Source organism: Anabrus simplex, chromosome 2 (genome assembly GCF_040414725.1).
Source record: "Anabrus simplex isolate iqAnaSimp1 chromosome 2, ASM4041472v1, whole genome shotgun sequence".
Lineage (NCBI taxonomy): Eukaryota > Metazoa > Arthropoda > Insecta > Orthoptera > Tettigoniidae > Anabrus > Anabrus simplex.
The window spans coordinates 831910909-831934663 of record NC_090266.1 but is presented as its reverse complement, the minus strand read 5'-3'; the positions used below and the strand labels follow the sequence as shown (position 1 = coordinate 831934663).

The window sequence follows — 23755 nt, the reverse complement described above, 5'->3', positions numbered from 1 at the left end:
AGGCGAGAAGTTAGAGATGTTATTCGCACCTGTGACGTTTGCCAACAAATCAAACCTAACAATAGGTTAATGAGAGAATTTCCTAGACCATTGACACCAGAGAGACCTAAGGAAATACTGGCTTTGGACTTGTATGGCCCTTTGCACAAGGCAACCCGTGGCAACCGACACATTGTTGTAGTGGTAGATGTATTCTCCAAGTACACCATGCTACTTCCAATACAAAAAGCGAATGCTAAGAATATTCTCCGCAGAATAAAACGGAATATTATTCCGGAAATGGGCAAACCGGAATATTTACTTACAGATCATGGTACTCAATTCACCTCTGTCAAATTTCAAGTAGCATTAGAGGACATGAACATCAAACATATCATGAACTCGATCCGTCATCCTGAAGCTAACCCGGCCGAAAGGATCATGAGGGAAATCGCCAGATTCTGCAGACTCTACTGTGGGACTCAACAATGGAAGTGGGTCGAGGTGCTACCCATAATGCAGCAGGTAATAAACTCAACAGTCCATGAATCTATTCGTGATATTCCCGTGAAGGTCCATAAGGATATCACACCTGATAGGCCATGGGATCAACTGTTACCGCCTCTCCAGGACATGGTAATCACTCACGAGGCACGCGTGGAAGCTACAAAGGAACAACTTCGACATGCAGCCCAAATCCAAGAGAGGAGGATGAGAAACAGAACATTTTGACCACCACTTCGAGTAAATGACATGGTTTTAATTAGGAAACCCGCTGTCTCACGACCAGAACTTCGTGTGTACGCTAAATTTTGTCCCCTCTACATAGGACCTTACAGGATTACTGCAGTCTTTGATAATGGGGCTTATGAAGTGAGTAAATTAAATGGGGACTTGGAAGGAATTCACAACTCCGCCAATTTGAAGAAATATTATCATCGAGACCATTAGAGAAAAAAAAAAAAGAAAAGAAAAACATGATCGGATTTTCTTTTCCTTGGAGAGAGGGGAATATATACCCATAACATGGTTCTCGTTAAAAGTCCCGATGAATGCGGAGTTATGCTACCCGCCAAACTCGTTCCCCTGCGGCCATGTCAGCTGCGCGTAGTGGAAGTGAAACGTCACGACCGAGTAACATGTTCTAGAGTCGTGTTACGTCAGGTGGAATGTTCCATTTCCTTCCATCATCAATTTCTTTCAGACAGATTAATGGTATTAAAAAAATGAACAACATCACTGCATAGCCTGATTTTTATAGTTATAACCCCTAAATTTTATGGAAATCCAGTTAACGATACGACAGATATTGGCATTCACGACGCCCAGGGAACACTGGATAAATAGGCGAGCATTGCGCTCGTCAGATCAGTGTACCTTGTACCACAGTCGAGGCCGGTCGATCGGCTGTTGGTTCTGCTGTCACCGTGATGCTCGTCGCCAGTTCGACTTTCCGATGGGAGTTCAAGTTCGCGCATCAGTGGACTTTGATTCTACGAACGCATCTCCAAGACTTAGAAAAAATTACAGTATGATTTGTGTGTGGTAATAGGAGTTGTGTACAAGTTAAGACGCGAACAATTTAGGCGTGTAACTCTTAACAGGAACAGTGCAATTTGAATTAGTACGATACTACGTCACCAAGTACTTAAATGTAATTTAAAGTTTAAATTACCAGTGATGATAGAAATTGAATTTAGTGACAGTATTTAAACTTCACATTGACTGCTAATGGTGAGAGAACCGTGTCATTCGAGAAACTTCGACTGTACATAATTTTGTCTTTGGTCCTAACGAGTGATAAACCTGTGCCGATAGTAAGACGTAATTCAGTACAGGTGATTGAATTTAGTGACAGTGATACTATACGTTTTTTTTTTACAAGCTACTGACACAGGTAGTTGAAATTAACAATGCCATTGAACTTAAGATTTATTTCCAGCCTTAAGACTGTGGTTAAATAACTGATATAGTTAATATTTCTCGTATCAAACCCAGGACGGTTCGACAGTGTTTCTTCATTTATCGAGAGCGGGAGTAAATTCCTCCCAGAATAAATTCTTTGATTTCATTTGTTTCTAATTCGCACTTTAACTGTGTGGAATGTTGTATTTCCTATGTCACGATTCCACCGAAATTTTCATCTTTAAGTTTGATAAAGTGGCTTATTTATTTCCGTGGTTGAGACCTTACAGATGTAATTTTGAGTTCAGTTCATCAGCAATAACTGCGTTTATTAATGGATCCCACCGTGAAGTCAAATGTGCAGACCACTACTAACCATTATCTACTCTGTGCAGGCCAGTTTCTTAGGGTCTATTTCCTGTCTAGTACCACATTACAACTAAAACTTCAGTTGCTCCTCGACCATCCGGACTTCGAGACACTCAGGTCCTTCCAGAGGTTCAAGACCAGCTCCGAAGATGGTGGCACCATAAGTAGACTTTCTGACCCACAATGCATCAGAGTCAATTCCACCCCAGGGAGAGGTATCCATTACAACTGAAGAGCTGAGGTGATGTTGAAACCTGATTTTCTTTCATGAATAAACTTAAAAAAAAAAAAAAAAAAAGTTATTGCTCCATTATACTTATTTGCTTCCCTCTCACCTGTAACCATTCAGATAGTGACCGGTCTCCACCTGGGCCAAGTCTTATGTAGAGCTAGTCGTCAAAATAAGCTTTTATGGTTACAATATATTCGTCAAACAAATTTGGTGCTGCTACCTTGATAACTCAAACTTGAATTCTGAAATTAAGCATGAACCACAAGAGCACATCCAGCTTCTCTGTGAAAACCTCGGAGTGCAATATGATATTAAGAGATAGCAAAGATTGAACAATGTCATTCACTTTGAAAAATGTTCAAAATACACACAGTGCAGAAGGATGATTTTATTGTGCACATACTGCAAGACTTTGCCACAAGCAATGTTCTCTTATTTTTTTTTTTTGCTTTACGTCGCTCCGACACAGGTATGTCTTATGGCGACAATGGGATTGGAAAGGCCTAGGAATAGGAAGGAAGCGGTCGTGGCCTTAATTAAGGTACAGCCCCAGCATTTGCCTGGTGTGAATATGGGAAACCACGGAAAACCATCTTCAGGGCTGTCGACAGTGGGGTTCGAACCCACTATCTCCCGATTACTGGATACTGGCCGCACTTAAGCGACTACAGCTATCGAGCTCGGTCAAGCAATGTTCTGAAACTTGACATGTGCAGAACACACTGCTATGTGGACACGTGAAATGTTCATTATTAAGGAAGAACATTTGAAGAATGTCCGAAATAATAATTATTTATGTAGGCATCACACTCCAAATGCTAGAGGTTATAAATCACAGAGCAGACAATTTATAATACCATCACGAAGAAATAAAAGGTCTTTCTTTATTATTTTGTTACTAGTATCTTACAACAAGATGAGGAGATTGCTGTACTTAAGTATGCAGTTTTTTTTTATGGAATACATTATTTAAAGCGCAAGTGCTGATCTCACTGGTGCAGTAGATTACATAAGGATGAGTGTTTAAACATAACTGAAAGCACTCCAACAAGGGAATTAATTTACTTTTGAAGCTTAATGGGGTCAATTTAACTGTTTATAAATGATACTAGAACATTTACTTAAAGCAGTTGAAACTTTGGTTTGAAGTAGGCATACAGGTGGTTCAAGGCCATATAAAGAGAAACAAGTTTCTTTCTAGTTGCTTTACGTCGAACCGACACAGATAGGTCTTATGGCGACGATGGAACAGGGAAGGGCTAGGAGCGGGAAGGAAGCAGCCGTGGCCTTAATTAAGGTACAGCCCCAGCATTTGCCTTGTGTGAAAATGGGAAACCACGGAAAACCATTTTCAGGGCTGCCGGCAGTGGGGTTCGAACCTACTATCTCCCGAATACTGGATACTGGCCGCACTTAAGCGACTGCAGCTATCGAGCTCGGTAAGAGAAACAAGTTCAAGAAGATTGGCAAAAGGGAATTAAAAGAAAAAGTTTCCATTTATTATAGAGGAATTACAATTATATTCTGAGCTACCAAAATCATGAAAAGAATACCAAAAAAATATATAATTACTGGAACAACAGTTTTGAAGCCCATGATAATTAAGAGGCAAAATATGAGATAATTAAACATATTCTTTCTGAAATGATTTGAAGAAGCAATGAAAATATTAGAAGCAGACTGAAGTGGGCAAATCAGGATGCTATGTAACAGGACTGAGAAGGGAAATGTCACTTAACTGCTTACTGTGAAAGAAAATCAGAGGAGTTGATTGATGAAATGAAATGTCGTATGGCTTTTAGTGCCGGGATATCCCAGGATGGGTTCGGCTCGCCAGGTGTAGGTCTTTCTATTTGACACCCGTAGGCGACCTGCGCATCGTGATGAGGATGAAATGATGATGAAGACAACACATACACCCAGCCCCCGTGCCATTGGAATTAACCAATTAAGGTTAAAATCTCCAACCCGGCCGGGAATCGAACCCGGGATCCTCTGAACCGAAGGCCAGTACGCTGACCGTTCAGCCAACGAGTCGGACAGTTGATTGATTTTATAGAGAAAGAGAATGTTGCAAAGATAGGACTGAGTGAGATCAAGTAAAGGGGGAAGGGAATGAAGTGGATCAGTAGCGGGTACACCCTCTACTGGAGTGGAATTGAGGCAAAGAATGGAGTAGGAGTGATTGTTAACAAAACCCTGGATGAAAATGTGGTTAGGGTAGACTATGTTAGTGACAGAATAATTGGAGTACGACTGAGGATGGAAGGAGTGAAAGATCGCATCCAATTTTATGCACTCCCAACTGGAAAAAGTGAGGGAAATATAGAGGAATTCTTGGAGACTCTTGAGGAAGTAATCACCAACATGAAAGTGATAGTCATGGGAGACCAAAGTGTGCATGTTAGAAATGACCGAATTGGTAAAGAAGTGATTGGTCCATTTAGATATGGAGAAATAAAACAGCAAAGGAGATAAGTTGATTGATTTTTGTGAGAGAAATGGAATGATTGTGGGTAACACTCGGTTTAGAAAGAAAAATAGTAGAAAGATTACTAGATATGGCTGGGTGAAAGAAGGACAAAAACAGTTATGGATTATTTGGTTGAGAAAATAAATCATAAACAGTTAATTGATGTAACAGCACTACCAGGTGAGGCATTTGATGGAGACCACAGAGTAGCGGTAGCAAAATTAAAAATAGATGTAACTGAGAGTAAAAGAAATAAGACAAGAAAATAAAAGTATGGAAATTAAAAGATAAAAGAACTAACGAGAAATTTTAGGAGGAATTGAAACAGCACATTCCTAAATCAGAAATAATAAGTGCAGAAAAAGAATGGACCAAAATTAAAACATGTTTGTAAGCTGTGCAGAGAAGGTTTGTGGCAGAAATTTGGTGAGAGTGAAGGAAAAGCAGACACCAAGGTGGAATGAAAAGGTGAAGGAGGTTGTTAAACAAAAGAAGAAAGCATGGCAAGAATGGAATACTCCACATACCCACCTCTTTGGAAGAAGGCTATTGTGCTACCTCTTCCGAAAAGTAAAACGCCTTTGAACGAGAAAGACTATCGTCCAATCTGTATTTTATCAGTTTTGTCTAAAATCTTAGAATATGTACTCCATACACAAATGTCTGAGTACCTTCGAACGCACAATCTCCTTAATCCTCTCCAGTCCGGTTTCCGACAAGGACATAGTACAACTACAGCCTTCCTTAAAGTGACTGAGGATGTTAAACAAGCAATAGACAGGACGATTCACAGTTCTGGTACTACTAGATTACAGTAAAGCTTTCGACAGCATAGACATTGACATTTTACTTGTAAAACTGAAGGCTCTACATTTTTCTCAGAGTACGATTGCTTGGATGCATTCTTATCTTCACGGACGTCAACAATGTGTGAAAGGTAATAATGGAATAGTTTCCTCGTGGCGCCACGTGAACAGAGGAGTACCTCAAGGCTCTGTACTTGGTCCTCTTCTTTTCACACTCTTTGTGAATGACATATCATGGAATTTAAAACACTGCAACTACCATATGTACGCTGACGATCTTCAACTCTACACAAACTCTACAGCACGAGACCTCCAGGAAAATATCGACTTACTAAACACTGACTTACAGGCTGTTAGTGATTGGTCTGCTGCGCACGACTTGAAATTGAACCCTACAAAGTCGCAAGTAATCCTTCTTGGCCATCAAAGTCAAATAATGAGTATAACTAAACATCCGTTGCCAAGAGTAATCCTTCAGGATGTTCCAATTCCTTCTGTATCACAAGTTAAGAATCTCGGTGTTATCATGGACCTGTCAAAAAGTTTACTCAGCATTACATTCTTTATATAAACATATATTTCCAATAAAGCTTAAAAAGAAATTAATTGAGGCTCTTGTAATGCCACATTTTGACTATTGTGATGTTGTTTTCAATAACGTGAGGCCGCAATTTTCCCTAAGGCTACAGCGTGCTCAAACTGCATGTTTGAGATATATATGCAATTTAAGAAAATATGACGTGTCACCATATTTCCTAAAATTAGAGTGGTCGCGACTCCATGTTCGTCGTAACCATCATACTTTGTCTCTCCTCCATCAAGTTCTTACTACATCTTCCCCCATCTTACCTTTTTTCGCGTTTCCATTACTTCTCAAATGTTCATGACAGACATACAAGGGCTCAAACATCCAACCTGCTCATCATCCCTCACCATTGAATTGCCGCATATAACAGCTCATTCTCGGTATTTGCCGCATGAGAATGGAATAGTTTACCGGACGACGTCAGAGGAATAACAACTACAGTGTCATTTAAAAGAGCATTAAGAGGTACAGCAAGATGCGAGTGACCTGTGCATTTCTGGCCCTTCAGTGATCGTGCTACTACAATATCATTACTAGCTATTATTATTATTATTATTATTATTATTATTATTATTATTGCTACTGTTATATGTACGTCTCACTGTGGTAGAATTTTATTTCAGTTATATTTTGATTGTGTTTAAATTGTGTCTTCTAGAATTAATTACGGTAGTATTACATATGACTTTAATGTATACTAATTGGTTTAGTGTAAGAGAAGGCCCAATGGCCTTAACTACACCAATAAAGACATTTATCTATCATATGAAAGAAGGAAGTAAGAATATCAGGAAATTAAAAGTGTAAAAAAGTGATAAATGAGGAAAATAAAAAATGTTGGGAGAGATTCACAGAAGAGTTGGAAAAGGATATCAATGGTGGGTTGAAAAAATATAAGAGAAAAGAAAAAAATCTGCACAAACCAAGAGAAGGAAGATAGTGGAAATGTACTAACAGACCTAGAGGAGAAAAAGTACATGGAAAGTATAATTTGATGATTCCTGAATGTGAGAAATGGTGCCGAAGAGAGTGTAGTGGTAAATGAGGATGATCCAGAAATGGAGAGTGATATTGCAATGGCAGAGGTGGAAATGCCGGTTAAACAAACAAAAACAGGAAAAGCAGTAGGGATGGATGAAATACTGTATGTGCAGAAATGATAAAAGCAGCAGGGCCTATTAGTCAACATTGGTTATATAGGCTGCTAAGGTCTATACGGAGGCAAAAGCAAGTACCTGATGATTGGTGTAAAGATGTAATAATACCAGTATTTAAGAAAGGTGACAGGAAGGTATGTAACATTACACTGTTGTCACAAGTAGCCAAAATAATGGAGAGAATAACAGAAAGGAGGATGAGAGGAACGGGTGGGGGAAAAAAATTAGAAAAAGATCAACAATGATTTCAACAGGGCAGGTCAACGATAGACCCTATATTTACCATGAGATTACTGACAAAAAAACAGTGGGAATATAGAAAAGATCTCGTGATGGTATTCCTTGATCTAGAGAAGATGCATGGTAGTGTTAATAGAGAAAAGGTGTGAAAAGCAATGTATAAAAATTTTCCAGTTGTGTCCATACTCCAGTGGGGAAACAGATTGTTTCAGAAACCAAACTGGACTAAGACAGGGAAGTGTATTTGTTGTATACAAATGTTCAAAGTATAACATGAACAATTATTTTATTTTCTATATAAAAATTAAGGTTCTATGAATGTGACACAAACTGCTGTCTTGTGATACATCTAATCATATTTATATGCAATGTACACAATTCTATGTTGCCAGAACATGAACTAAAGTTTTGTAGCAAAAGTATAAAGTCTCTGAAAGGAAACATTTGACTGGATGTTTGAAAATAGCCTGCAGATCAAGATGAAATCTAGAAAGATAAGGTTATTTATTGTTGCCGATAAGCACACCATGAGGTAAAAACTCTCAGTTGACTTTCGTCCACGTGTGCAGACACTTTAGAATAGGGAGTAGCCCTACGCATCTGCAGAGTACAGTGTAGTCAACCACTGGACAGCTATTTGCTCTCTCCTGCTGTGCCTCTTCTTTATATACCGTGCTCAGTGACGACGTAAGCGAAGCTGACTGCTCACTGGTCGAACCAGCTTGCACAAACTGAAACTTTCTTTGTGGCATGCCAGTCTCAAAACAGTCACCACAATATTGTCTCTACTTATATTTATAATGGTTATGGATGAAATTCGAAAGGAAACAAAGTCAACATATGGACAGGATATGAAAAAATTGTTCATATGATGATGAAATTATATATGTTCAGTCCACAGCCCTAAGGCTGGTTGTATCCTCAACAGCTCCACCATCAACTGTCATAAATGGCCTAGGAATCACTGAAGAGGCGTACTAGGGAAATGAAGAGTGAGGTAGTTTCCCGTTGCTTTCCTCACCGAGCCAGGAATTGCAATTACAGATCAGTCTGCCAAGCCCACTGAAATGCATGCACCAACTGACCCTATGAGCAACATTTTCACACCATTCATAGCAGGGACTGGCTGCATAAGGAAAGGCATTACTAGCATCGCTCATACCTCAGTCACTTTCATATTGTCAAAGCCAAGGATAAGACAGAGACAGATCAATGAAAGTAACAAAATTGCTCTAGCCTATACCAGAGGACGTAGTGCACTGTGAACACTAGGTCCTGCCAGAAGAGGCATGTTGATGAAATTAGGATTAGGGAAAGAATGAACTAAGAAGAAATGCTGAAATTAGACACTCATAAATGGAACAAAAGAAGGGCAGAGCAAAACCCAGATTATACTGACAACAGACCCTGGACAAGGAGTGATGGAAAGATAAAACTATAAGAATGACATCTGCACCAACTTGGCTGTACATGGAAAGAGGGAAACTGAATACAATGATTAGATCATTTAATGGGCAAGAAGAGCTAAGCATTTAAGGAAGAAAGGGAAAAATGCAAAGAAAAATCTATAATATCCTCTAACCTAGTCCATGTATCATGAAGCAATTTTGAAGAAAGAATGTTCTTGAATAAAAATTAGTGAACACAAAAAAATGATACATCAAGGTATGGATTGGAAAATTACAGTTTTGGCAACAAAAACAAAAATTTTTCATAACAATTAAGTCTACCAAAAATTTTAAACATGCAATAGCAAATAAAATCTGTTCTATATCATTGCTATACACAAGCTGTATACTAACCGTCTTACTAATAAAAAGTCCTTGTACAGTTGTTTAACACTTGTATAGTAATACAGTGAATAAACCCTGTGTAAGAGTTTTATATTTTTCTTACTAATAAACGTGGTATACGCATTGTATTACTATACAGCACGTATACACTCGTTCCAAGGCGTAGGAATCTCTTCCTGGAGTTCACTGGCGTTCTTCGCACGTTCACCGCCTTTTATAATCGCTTCTGCTAGTTGTCTACGAGCAAAACTTTCCGAAAAGTCACGCAGTAGCACGGCATATTGAAAAGGCAGTGGCAACACAGAAGTGAGACAGCTGGAAATTGGCTTATACTTATATCAAAATTTCTTCAGCTTGCTTGTGTAATGAACGCCAAAAAATAATTGGAAAAGCTCAAGAAAAGATCAATAGCTGCTAACTGGGATAGTACGGAAAACGTAAGCAATTGTAATTGAATCGGCGAGTTGAAAAGTGTACACATCCCAAAATCCTTACTTTTCAGGAGAAAGGAAAACCTGTTTTGTAGCTAAAAGAAAGGTTTGATCAAAAAAAGTTTATATTAGGCATTTAGACATCATATTTCTGCATATTCATGTACAAAGTATGGAAATCATATTACGTAAGGTTTTCAAGTTATACCATTTTTTATGTCGAGCAATATGTCCCTTTTTATACTGAAATTTGAGAAAGATCTTTGTAGAGGCAGATAATGTATTGTACCCGCGCAAAGCCTGAGTCCCAACCAGCATTTATCTCAGGGGGTGTTATGGTCCGAATCTATCGCAACTAATAAACAATAAAAAATTTATGAAAATATAAGATCTCCAATTAAATGTATGAGCACCATCCAATTAGTACTACAGGGTTGAACGGGACACTCTAATCATTAACTTTAACGCTCATCATCAAAACACAAAAAAAAAACCAATATATTAAATCAGATCTAAGGGAAAAATATGAAGGCTCCGTCCTAGGAATGGGGACGGATATTTAAACGGTCACCAAGGGTTTACTATTCTACAAGAACAAAAACCTGGAACTGTTCCCTTGCAAATGCTAAAGGAGCATTTTATTTAAGTAAACAAAATATTTTTTTTACACACAACCCAAATCTGTTGATCCTTAATTTGCCGGTATTGGCAAATTATTCCAGAAACGTTTTACACAATATTTGACACTTTTGACCACCCCTCCATTTGGATGGTGGAACCATTGATATCTGAAGGTATCATATTTACCCTCGTTAACACAATGACCATTGATGGTCATGGCCAAGTGGGCGCTATCACATGACCCATGTCATCGCCTCTACTTTTCTTGAGATGAGACCAACCCAGGACACTACAAACTCTATCCGGGTTCCTAACCAAGATATTCTAATCGTTAACTGAATGAAACAACAAAGCGACTGTAACCTAATGGTCCAGATGTAGGGATTTGCCTTCATATTACAAATATTAACTTATTATTTACAACAACTTGACATTATTACGTTATTTTGCCAGCTGACTTCCCTAGTATCATTCATCATCATCCAAAATAATTTAAAAAATAAGAATTATTATTATTATTATTAAAGTAGTTTGAAAATTTCAATATTTTCATTTCAACTCCCACCATCATTATTATGTTCAGAAATTAAAAAAAAAAAATTCTTCTTCTGCCACTTCAAATATTTTATATTTTTATTATTATTATTTCGAAATTTTATATTTTAATTTCAATTGATACGTGGCAGTCGACTATTATTATGTTTAACGCATAACCCCTTTTACAATTCCAGTCTAGTTTGGCACTTAATCAAGACATGACTTACTTGGATTATTATTATTATCATTATTATTATTATTATTATTATCATTATTATTATTTCGAAGTTTTATATTTTTATTTCCCATCTTTAGAACTTAGTCACATATGTTAACTCCCAAATATGAACCACCCAGATCCGATTTCACATCGGTCGGGCCATCATAAAGGTATTTGAATCCGCAACCTTATTTTTGTACTGTCGTTAATTCAGGGAAACACCATGTCCTCTCAGTACAAATATCAAATCCCATGGCACCTCGCAGTTGGGCAGATACATCCAATCTCTGCAAGTGCTAAATTATTCCTTCCATTTTTGTTTTGAAGTCTATTTTTTCACTGGAACTCTTCAAACATTTAATTCCATTCATTAATCTTCGGTGCGTAGACTCCTGCCACTCATGACACCGAATCTTCATTTTATATCGACGTAGGCATTGAAATTTATCTATTTCATCATCAAAAAAAGAACGGCTCAATTCTCACCTAATGCCGGATTTTCATCCCGCACGACTTCCGATCCCAAAAATGGGCTCAAACCACTCTGGGCTTTCAACACATCATGACCAGACTATACACGTGCCTCTATCACTTCTAAACAAATATTTATGATTATTATGGAGTCAAAAAAACGTTAAATCAACAATTAAGGTTAAAATCCTATTTACTGCATGAATCAAAATATTCACGCCACATTTTATCTCCACATTGAAATTACTTTAACTTGCAAACATACCATTAACTTAGGCCCGTGCCGTTATTCACAAAGCATTGCAATAAACACGCATTTACACATTACCCATGTTCATTTATCACTCCAATACTTCTACTGATTATTATGTTTCTGTCCACTGGCGACTTCGCTGCACCAATAATCATCGATATTTACAGACAATTTAATGGACTTCATTCCGTCCCATAAGAACAAAAATCACTCGGCAACCCTCTACCTCTGGATACTCTTACAACATGCCTTAATATCTATAGTTTCCGATAACGGAAAACACATTTGAGCACTTATAAAATGAATATTAATCTTATCTTTACGTGAAATGTGCTCCATATAATTTCAAACAATTCAAGAACTTGCATAAACAAATCAACCCTACTCTACTCTATTAAATAATCAAAATTATGATGAGTGCTTGATCTAATTATGTACATATTCATTTGTCCCTTTGTCTATCTTTGAATTTATACCATCCGGAAACGGTTCGTTTCACAATCAAATTATCATAATGAAAGAATATGATTTCCTCCCACTAACGATAGCAATCTACAAGTGTATGTTAATGGGTACTCATCTCAGCCTTGTAGTTTGCTAAACTGGACGAGGAGCACAGGCCCCGTCCAGTTTAGTCCTGCATCCTACTGGTTTTCATGCCAGCTTGAAGAGGTAATCCAATGCACTTTTCAGATTTACACATATTAAATTTCAAGTTTTAAAATTTTAACATTTTAATAATTTTACACACACTAATATTGAACTGAAACTTTACATTCCTTGTCCTTTATCTAGCCCACTCAATGTAAATATACATTCTTCGTTCCTTTACCGGACACTAGGAACATGGGATACCTCGAGATCCCCTTTACAACGGCCTGGACGCACACTCGATTTCCCGTCGCGTGTTCGTGCAGCTGACCAGGTATCAGTTGATGATTGACTGTTTACTGGGTGAAATACGTCGAACACCCGTGATCGTTCTCACACCACGTACTTCCTAATTTCTTTTTGTATAATCTCACACTCCTACCTGCAGGTTTTAATTTAACGAGTTCTGTAAATATTGGAACTCTTCCCGCTAGTAGACTGTTCAAGACTGTAATATGAACTACTACACATCACGAATCACAGTGCTACGTAATATTCTAACACTTCGAACACTACTCCACGAGTAAATACACACATGCTCCCTGGCGTAGTAACAGCACGGAATATTCACAAGTAAGTTACACACCGCTGGCGTGGTAACAGCTCGAAGACATTATCAGAAGTAAGTCTGTCTCCACGACCCTATATTTATATTCGACTCCCCTCTCCTCCGAGTTCACGAAAGGTCATCTTACGACGCGCACCTCCGATATCCTCATACAACTATTTGCGCCTTTGCCAGTGGCTTAAATATGGGATCCAATGATGTAATTATGTTCTCAAAGGCTCTATGCCAATTCTGAACTAATATCGTTCGCTGATAATTGATATAATTGCGAATTCAGCTCTTGTATCCCGGCCTGGGATTTCGCGCTCTTTTTCAGCGTCCTTTGCCTGCAACCAATCAACGGATAGCATCCCTGAATTCTCAGAATTACGCCAATCAATCACCCTCAGTTAATAACTTTTATTATACAGTTATGCTTCTAAATTCCACCTTATTCCAAATTTATAACTCACTTCCTTCTATAAATTTAATCCGTGGAGTTAAGGTTGCTAGGGCTTCTTACAATACGAAGTTGGCGTACCTGCTACTGGTCTATGAATTTTACGATTGGTCCAAGCTGCGCGGGACAGAGAAGTCTCATATTTTTTTCTTCAAGTGCCAACCTTGCGTCAACTCCTGCTAGTAACTTGGAGATACCCTGCCGTCATTTCTAGGAATTTTGCACACTGCTCTCTCCAGTGTGTCACACATTAATTTCGCCCGCGGGCCTGAAACCTTCCACTACTTGGAAATAACTCTGGCCTATTTCTTTCCCCTCGTCACAATTTCTGAGAATTCTAATTCTGCTTGCCATTGTATTCCTTAATCTTAGTGGAGACAACAGCCTGTGGCAGGTTGCACAATACCATCTCGGCCTGGTCTGTACGACTATATGCAAAGTAAGACATTCTTTCTTCTGAAAATGAAATGTATATTCCTCAATAATTAATTATAATTGAATGACGCCTATCACACCCCCACAGGCCGCATTATTTCCCACGCTACGTTTAAACATTTTGTGCATACATGAAATTTTTAATAACTTTGGAATCAATATAGCGTCATCAATTTGTTTCCGACATCCCTCTAAACTCTATCAGTCCTTTGGCATTAACAATCTCATTCCGTCGTCGATGATTCTCTCTTTGAAGTGCCTTATTCTCTTGTTCTAATTTACGAATCATTTCTATGAATTCCAGGACGTCGCTGTCTGGATTTCCACATTCCGAACATGGTCTGGATCATTTGGCCATCTAATTCCATGGCTTCTTCCTCTCCTTCAGCATTTTCTTCTTCTTCTCCTTCCCCCTCTTCTTCGTCTTCTCCCATACCCTCGGCTGCCGTGTGGTACAATTTAAGATTCGCTGCGTTGTACACACTTTCTGTGGTGCCATCCATGCTTAGGACTTTGTAGAAATTATTCTCGTAAGTGTGAATAATTTTGAAAGGTCCCACATAAAATCGAGAAAATTTGTGGTACACCTTTTGCTCTGGATTTGATGGCGTCGGCTTCTTGACTAACACAAGCTCGCCTACCCTCAATGGGCGATGAAACCGCTTGTTCCTCAGCCTCCTCAACCTTCTATCAGCTTGCGCTTGTAGGTGTTCACGCGTCTTAGTCACGCACATCTCTTGCAACTCTCGCGGATCCATCAGGCAATCGACGACTTCATGCCATGGTCTGGCCTTAAATTGGTTATGGTGAACCACCGTAGGTATTCGTCCCGTAGCTTCGTGCATAGTGGTATTGATACATTCCGTGATTATAGGTACCACATCAATCCATCGCCAATGCGCTTCTGAGCAGTAAATCCTACGGAACTTGGCGATCTCCCTCATGATTCTTTCTGACAGGTTAGCTTCAGGATGCTGTATCGAGCTCAGTACGTTTGATGTCTAGCCGGGGTAATTTGTTTGCAAATGCCAAGGACATGAATTGACTTCCATGGTCAGTCAGGATGAATTTCGGCTTTCCCATGGTTGGGATTATGTGAGATATCATTCCCCTCAATATCAGTTTAGAGTTTGCTTTCTGCATGGGATATAGAGCCACGAATTTGGAAAACACGTCTAAGCTTACTAAAATGAATTTGTTTCCCATGCGGGCCTTTGGCAAAGGGCCGTATAGGTCCATTGCGAACATCTCTTTTGGCCCAGTAGGTAACAACGGACGCGGTGATTGTTTGAGCAAGAATGGATTCGGCTTAATTCGCTGACAGATGTCACATGTTCGCAATACATCTCTGACAATTTTGTTCACTCTATTCCATACGAAAGTTTCTTGGATCGTGGATAAAACCTTCCCGATTCCACCGTGGACTATGACTCGGTGAACATGATTTACAAGTGCCTTTTGGATCTCCGAAGGCACGACTAACCTCAGCTTCGTATTGTTCTCATCCACGAACTTGTGCAGGATCCCATTGAAGTAATGGTAATTTGGAGCCATCTTCCCTACTCTAATAAACTCGGGACTGCCAAGTTGAAGTTTCTGGGTAAAGAAGTCAATCATTAAGTTGGTAAATTCGTCTCTCTTCTGCAGCGTTCCGATTTCTCTCAGCTTTTCTAGTATCTCACAATCCTCATCAATCAAATCCAAACGGTGTATCGCGAAATCATCTGGGCTGGGGTTTCGACTTAATGTATCCGCCAAGATATTCAATTTCCCTGGGCAGTGTTCAACGGTAAGATCAAACTGTTGAACAAACAAAGCCCAGCGGCTGACCCTCTCACTTAACATATTTGCCTTCATTATGAACATTAATGCCTTGTGATCTGTACTAATGATAATCGGGGAAACCATAGATTATCTTCCTCCAATATTGCAAGGCATTGACGATGGCCAACATCTCTAACTCAGTGATGGTGTATTTCATCTCAAGTTTCCGCAATTTTCAGCTCATGAACGCAATGTATGTTTTCTTGCTAGAGTTTTCTGGTTCTTCTTGTAATAGGACCGCCCCGATCCCTATGGTGGAAGCGTTAGTCTGAATGATAAATTTTGATTCGTAGTCTGGATATCCTAGTTTTACGTTCTGCAATAGCCTCTGCTTGGTTTGAGTGAAAGCCTCTTCGCATGCCGAATCCCACTTCGAACGGTTGTTCTTTCTGAGGAGGTCTTGCAATGGTGCCACGACCGACGTATACTCCGGGCAATGATCCGCGAAGAACTGACACATACCCACAAACTGCCTAACGTGTTTAATTTTGGTAGGTTTTGGGAATAACCTGATTGCTTCGATCTTCAAGGGATTAGATCGTACCCCTTCTCCGTCAACTAAGTGACCCAAAAACAGAACTACTTCTTGACACAGATTGGATTTGGGTAGATTTACTTTGAAATTATTTTCCCCCAAACCTGTGAGGACCTCAACGATAATTCCTAAATGCTCCTCTAGAGTTTTTGTGGCTATTAAAATGTCATCCACATACCGAATAGTTGTGTCTCTGACTTTAGGGCTGAGGTTTCGATCAAGAGTGCGGATAAGAACTGATCCAGCGTTCTTAATAACAAAAGGAAGCCTGTTAAAAACGTATGCTTGCTGGTCAAATAAAAATCCAGTTAACAATTTTGATTTTTCTTCTAATACTATGTGATGAAAGGACGAAGTCAGATCAAACGTAGAGAAGAACCTCATGTCCCTGAATTTCTTTAAAAAATCTTTAATGGCTGGCGCTTGTTCATATTCTGGTACCAGTCTCTCATTTATGGCCCATGCGTCCAAACAAATACGCACGGAACCATCGGGTTTTCTGACCACCACTAACGGGTTCAAGAAAGGAGTAGGGGACTTAGATATAAGACCTTCCTTCTCCATGTCCCTAATGGCCTCCCTGACTTGAAGATAGAATTTTTCTGCGACCAGATATACCTTTCTCTTATAAGGGGACCAATCGTTAACATTTAATTCGTACTCAAAATTTTGGATCTTTCCTGGTTTTGTGCCAAATGTGTTCTCAAAATGTCTGCTAATGTTGCCTTTCCCTCTGAATCGATGGTTGCTTCATTAATTTTTCCCTGAATGTTCTTTTCACAATTCCCATCATCTTCTCCCATCGTTCTGACAATTTCTTCTGTGTCAATGCTGGCTGCGTCTACTAGTTCGTTTTCCCGAATTTGAACTTCTGTGTTCCATACAGTTTCTTCGTTATTAGTTGTCGCCTCCTGAGGGTCCATTGATGTGCCCTCTGTAATATCTTCACACTTAAACTTGATTGTATTGTCTCCCATGTCAGTCAAAGCGTGATAGTCATGAAATCAGCCCCAATGATAAGATTGTAGTTAATCTTAGCCATCACCACGAATGAATGTGGAAAGGTCGACTGTCCAATCTCGATATCCAATAAAGCTTGTTACTTACAAATGACTTTCTTGTCCGGAACTATCCCTCGAATTTTGATACTTGAAACTGGAATAATAGGGATATTAAATTTTGATTTCAACTCTTCCATTAAATTTTGTAAAACTACGGAGATGCTAGTGCCTGTATCAGTAAGTGAGCGTGAAGATGATAGGTAACTGTCTGATGCCCTTGGCGATCAGAGGCTGAGGGTCGTCAATCAATTCCTCTGGGGTCGCAATCCATGAATCGATCTTCGCGATCGTCCATACCCCCTCCAAAATTTGACGTTTTTTTTGTAGCCCCGACCCTTTGTTCAGGTTCGAATTGGCTCGCGTTCGGATTCAATTTGCGCTCCGACCTGGCTTGCTGTAGCTGTAAGCTTTCAGCTCCGGAAACTTGTTCATCTGGATTTCTATTTTGGATAGCATCCTTCCATTTTCGTTTATTTAGCTCATCTATATACCGCCTTCTCTCCTGATGTCGTTCTTCCAATTCATTATTGGCATTCTGACGATCTCTTTTTTTTTTTTGCTAGGGGCTTTACGTCGCACCGACACAGATAGGTCTTATGGCGACGATGGGATAGGAAAGGCCTAGGAGTTGGAAGGAAGCGGCCGTGGCCTTAATTAAGGTACAGCCCCAGCATTTGCCTGGTGTGAAAATGGGAAACCACGGAAAACCATTTTCAGGGCTGCCGATAGTGGGATTCGAACCTACTATCTCCCGGATGCAAGCTCACAGCCGCGCGCCTCTACACGCACGGCCAACTCGCCCGGTCTGACGATCTCTGTACTGGGCTGGGTTCCGTCCTGGGTACGGGTAATGCCGACTGTCATTCCTCCTTCCCTCATATCCACGGTATCCCCATCTCTCTGGAAGTTTCCCCGGTACTGCGGTCTTCCTTTATCCTGAAATTCCCCTCGGTGGTTCCACGGTCTATGTTGCCAATTTTGCTCATACGTTCTCTTGCCTTCCCGATTTATACTCGTCATTTCACGACTGGTGTTCGTGCTCTGGCCTCTAGTGGACTCGGTTCTCGGGCTTGTCCCTATTTCTATGTTATTAACCTGCGGCTCTGACGATCTTTGGTGCCTACCATTCCCATGATGGGTCGTCTGGTCAAGCTGTCAGTACAGACCTTTCGCCTGTACCACCGTGAGTACATTAGAAGCAATCAGCACTCGCTGAATTTCGAACGGCAACTGCTTCACAATGGCACTTATGAGCTCGGTCTCACAGACCGGATTATCCAACTCACGCATTTTATGAAACTGTGCGGTGAATTACTCGGAGTACTTTGTTGGCGCAGATGTAGAGTATAACTCTAACCTGAGGTTCTGCTGTGATTCCATACTCCAATACTTCTGTAAAAAGGCTTGGCGGAACCCCATGAAGTCATCAAAAGTATATAGAAACGCCAGGAACCAAATCACTGGCGCTCTGTCCAAGAATTTTTCTACTGTCCGCAGTTGTTATTCGGCAGGTATCCTATGCTCTTTGATATAATTCATGATCTCCCTAATGAACCATTTTGGCGTGATTTGTCCTCGAGAATCGAACTTGGGAGGTTTGTCATCTGACATCCTAATTAAATGAACTACCGGAGACGTAGCATGGTTCGCAGAGGCCGACAATGATCCGTCTCCCATGTGGAGTTTCGAACCTGTCGTATCTTTTTCTTTTTTTGCTACTGGTTTTACGTCGCACCGACACAGATGGGTCTTTTGGCGATGATGGGACAGGAAATGGCTAGGAGTGGGAAGGAAGCGTCCGTGGCCTTAATTAAGGTACAGCCCCAGCATTTGCCTGGTGTGAAAATGGGAAACCACGGAAAACCATCTTCAGGGCTGCCGACAGTGGGGTTCGAACCCGCTATCTCCCGAATACTGGATACTGGCCATACTTAAGTGACTGCAGCTATCGAGCTCAGTACCTGTCGTATCAGCTGCCAAGTTTTCCTCCTCCATCCTGTTCAACCCTCTGTTCTCTGGGGTCTCGAACTCCCTATACTCGAGGTTAAAATCTCGAGTACCGGACCTGTCCTTGTGCGTATCAACAGTTCAACTTCCTTTCTCAGTTCATCTATCTTGTCTGCGTTGACATCCGCAATGAACTTAGTTTTAAACTGTCTCTCCACGCACTCTTCCAGTTTACTACCTAGTTTTCGTTCCAACTCTTCGATTTCCTGCTCCCGTATTTCAGGTGCTTCGGTTGTTTTGATCAGCTTATTAGTTATTTCTTCACAAGCCTCCAACCTGTGATCTAAGCTTTCGATCCGGACTCCCACATCCTCTAATTTTGTTGAAACCTCTCGATTAATTTTGAGGGATTCAACTTCTGACTCCAGAACCGAAATCTTTGCTTCTGTACGTTTGTGGTTGGTACTTGGCGTTTCCATGTTTTCCACAATCTCGTCAGTTTTCCGTGCAGCTTGGACAATATGGCCTTGGATCTGGGACCAAATCTCCTCGCGTCCTTGCTGATACTCCTCTCGCATCTTGTCATTCTGTGCTTTTGACTCATCACAATCAGCTGACATCTGGGTCGTGATTTCATTGAGTCCTGCCACTAGTCTTTCCCTGATCTCATTATGATCCTCCAATGCTTCAGACCGTAACACCCCCTGAGATAAATGCTGGTTAGGACTCAGGCTTTGAGTGGGTACAGTATAATACAGCAAACTCGCAATTTTTAAAGTCTATTAAGCAGTAACACATTATTACCCAAAAATACGCCCAACTATCATTTCTTTTATCGTTATTCATTGTCATTCCGTGAGACAGCTGGAAATGAGCTTATATTAATATCAACATTTCTTCAGCTTGCTTGTGTAATAAACGCCAAAAAAAGAAATTGAAAAGCTTAAGAAAAGATCAAAAGTTCCCATCTGGGATAGTACGGAAAACGTAAGAAATTGTAATTGAATCGGCGAGTGGAAAAGTGTACACATTCCAAAATCCTTACATTTCAGGAGAAAGGAAAAACTGTTTTGTAGCTTAAAAGAAAGGTTTGATCAAAAAGTTTCTATTAGGCATTTATACAGCATATTTCTGCATATTCAACTACAAAGTATGGAAATCATATTACGTACGGTTTTCAAGTTATACAATTTTTTATGTCGAGGAAAATGTCCCTTTTTAGGGTACTCAAATTTGATAAAGATCTTTGTAGAGGCAGATAATGTATAATAAACTCGCAATTTCAAAAGTCTATTAAGCAGTAACACATTATTACCCAAAAATACGCCCAACCATCATTTCTTTTATAGTCATTCATTGTCATTTCGTCTCTTTAAAGTGTTTTACTTTACGAAGATGTCTAGCCTCCATATGGTGTATGTCTTCTATGTTTAAAACACCGTGAAGATTATCAACGTTATCGTCCATTCTTTCAATGTGTGTTCAATGTTAAATGGATAAGTCGAATATTTCACCACGATTATATTACTGTAGACAATAAATACCACGAAAATAAACTGCTCACTCGTTCCTTTTAGCTACTCGCTGCTATACAGCGCTTATACAAGGGTCCTGGTCTGTATAAGCAATTCAATGAATAACTATAACAGATGTATATACAGGAGGCTTATACACGGTTTATTAGTAATGAATTTCACATAAACGGTGTATAAACCTTGTATAAAAGTTATGCACCGTTTATTAGTAAGACGGTTTAGCAATGAAATCAATGGAATACAAAACAATTTTTTCCATAATGTAATCTATATATATATAAAATAGCTTGTCCTGACTGACTGACTGATTCATCATCGCCGAGCCAAAACTACTGGACATAATGAAATGAAATTTTGGGGATACATTCATATTAAGATGTAGGTGCTCGCTAAGAGAGGATTTTTGGATATTCCGTTGCTAAGGGGGTGAAAAGGGGGGGTGAAGTTTAAAAATGAGTGCACCTATATCTCAAAACTTTAAAAGTTTACAAATGTAAAAATTGGTATTTAGAATCTTCTTTGAAAATAAGGAAACACGTATTTTTTTGTTTTCAGAAAATCCCAATAGGAGGGGTGAAAAAGGGTGAAAATGGGGGAAAACGTGTTGAATGCCTTTAATCAGGATACCGGTACTTATATCTCAGAAACTGAAGATATTACAGACCTGAAAATTGGTACTTTTGATCTCTTTTAAAAATAAACAAACACGTATTTTTTTGTTTTTGGAAAATCTAATTAATGGGAGGGTGAAAAGGGGGTGAATTTTTAAAATTAGTGAATCTATATCTCCAAACTTTTAAAGTTTGCAGATGTAAAAATTGGTATTTAGAATCTTCATTAAAAATAAAGAAACACGTATTTTTTTGTTTTCGGAAAATCGCAATAGGAGGTGTGAAAAGGGGTGAAAAAGGGGTTGAATGCCTTTAATGAGGCTACTTATATCTCAGAAACTGAAGATATTATAGACCTGAAAATTGGTGTTTGGGATCTCCTTTAAAAATAAAGAAACACGTATTTTTTGTTTCTGGAAAACCCAACTAAGGGGGGTAAAAAGGGGTAATATTTTAAAATGAGTGTATCTATATCTCAAAACTTTTTAAGTTTATAGATGTGAAAATTGGTATTTAGAATCTCCATTAAAGATAAAGGAACACGTATATGTTGTTTTCGGAAAATCCCAATAGGAAGGGTGTAAAAGGGTGAATAATGGGTTGAATGCCTTTCATGAGGATACTTATATTTCAGAACCTGAAGATATTACAGACCTGAAAATTGGTATTTTGGATCTACTTTAAAAATAAAGAAACAGGTATTTTTTCGTTTTTGGAAAATCCAAATATTGGGGGTGAAAACGGGGGTGAATTTTTTAAAATGAGTGTGTCTACATCTTAAAACTTTAAAATTTACGGATGTAAAAATTGGTGGTTAGAATCTCCTCTAAAAATAAAGGAACACGTATTTTTTTTTGTTTCCAGTAAGTCCTAATAGGAGGAGTTTAAAAGGGTGAAAAATGGGTTGAATGCCTTTAATGAGGATACACATATCTCAGAAACGAAAGATATTACAGAACTGATAATTCGCATATGTGATCTCCTTTAAAAATAAAGAAACACGTATTTTTTAGTTTTTGGAAAAGCCAATTAATGGCGGTTAAACAGGAGTGACAAATTGGGGTGAATTTTTTGAAAGACTATATCTACAGAATATCTTGGAATCGTAAAATGTTACAGACGTAAAAAGTGGGTGTAAATCTCCTGTAAATGTAAAGAAATATAGGTTATTTGTTTTTGGAAACTCTACTTAAGGGGAACCCAAAAGGGGTGAAATTTTAAAATGAGAATTTTTACGGATATCTAAAAAACTTAACATGTTATAGAAGTGAAAATGGTATTTTTTATCTCTATTAAACATAAAGAAAAGTGTATTTTTAGTTTTCGGAAATACCACTTGGGTGGATGGCGGGGGGGGTAAAAGTGACTGAAAATGGTGATGAATTCTTTTAATTAGGCTATTGATATCTCAAAAATGAAGATGTTACAGACGTGAAATTTGATATTTGCAATCTGCTTTAAAAGTAAAGAAACACGTATTCTCGGAAAATCCAATGAACGGGGGGGGGGTGGGTGAGAGGATTGAAACATTAGTTGACTTAATTGTATGAGAATACATACATCTAATACTAAAGTTGTTACAGACGTGAAAATTCGTATTTGGATCTCCTTTAAAAACAAAGAAAAAGGCGTTTTGGTGGGGAAACCATCTTGGAGGGCGGGAGTGTAAAGGAGTTGAATTCCTTTCATGAGGACACATAAATCAAAAACTGAAGAAGTTAGAGTCGTGATAATTGGTATTTAGAACATCCTTTACTATTCAAGAAACAAGTTTTTTTTTTTTGCGGGAAAATTCATTTAGGGGGAGGAGAGATTATTGTGAAATGAAGTGAAAAAAAGTAAATTATTTTTATGTGGATACTTATATCTCAAAACTGAAGTTAATAGACGTGAACATTGGTGTTTGGAATCTCCCTTAAACATAAAGAAACAAGCATCCTTTTAATTATTTTTCGGGGGGGGGGGGGGGGGGGGGTGGCTGTAAATAAACTTAACGGCGGTGGGGTGTAGAAGGAGGTGAGACCAATTGATTTTACTGTTATTAATGTACTTATAAGGATCCTCCGTTGCTCAGGC

At 39.1% G+C, this 23755-nt stretch overlaps 1 protein-coding gene across 1 annotated transcript in view; it reads right to left on the bottom strand.

Moving 5' to 3' along the window:
* Positions 1–23755, bottom strand: part of Trp1 (translocation protein 1) — a 194530-nt gene that overhangs the window by 146674 nt on the left and 24101 nt on the right. The window lies entirely within an intron of this gene.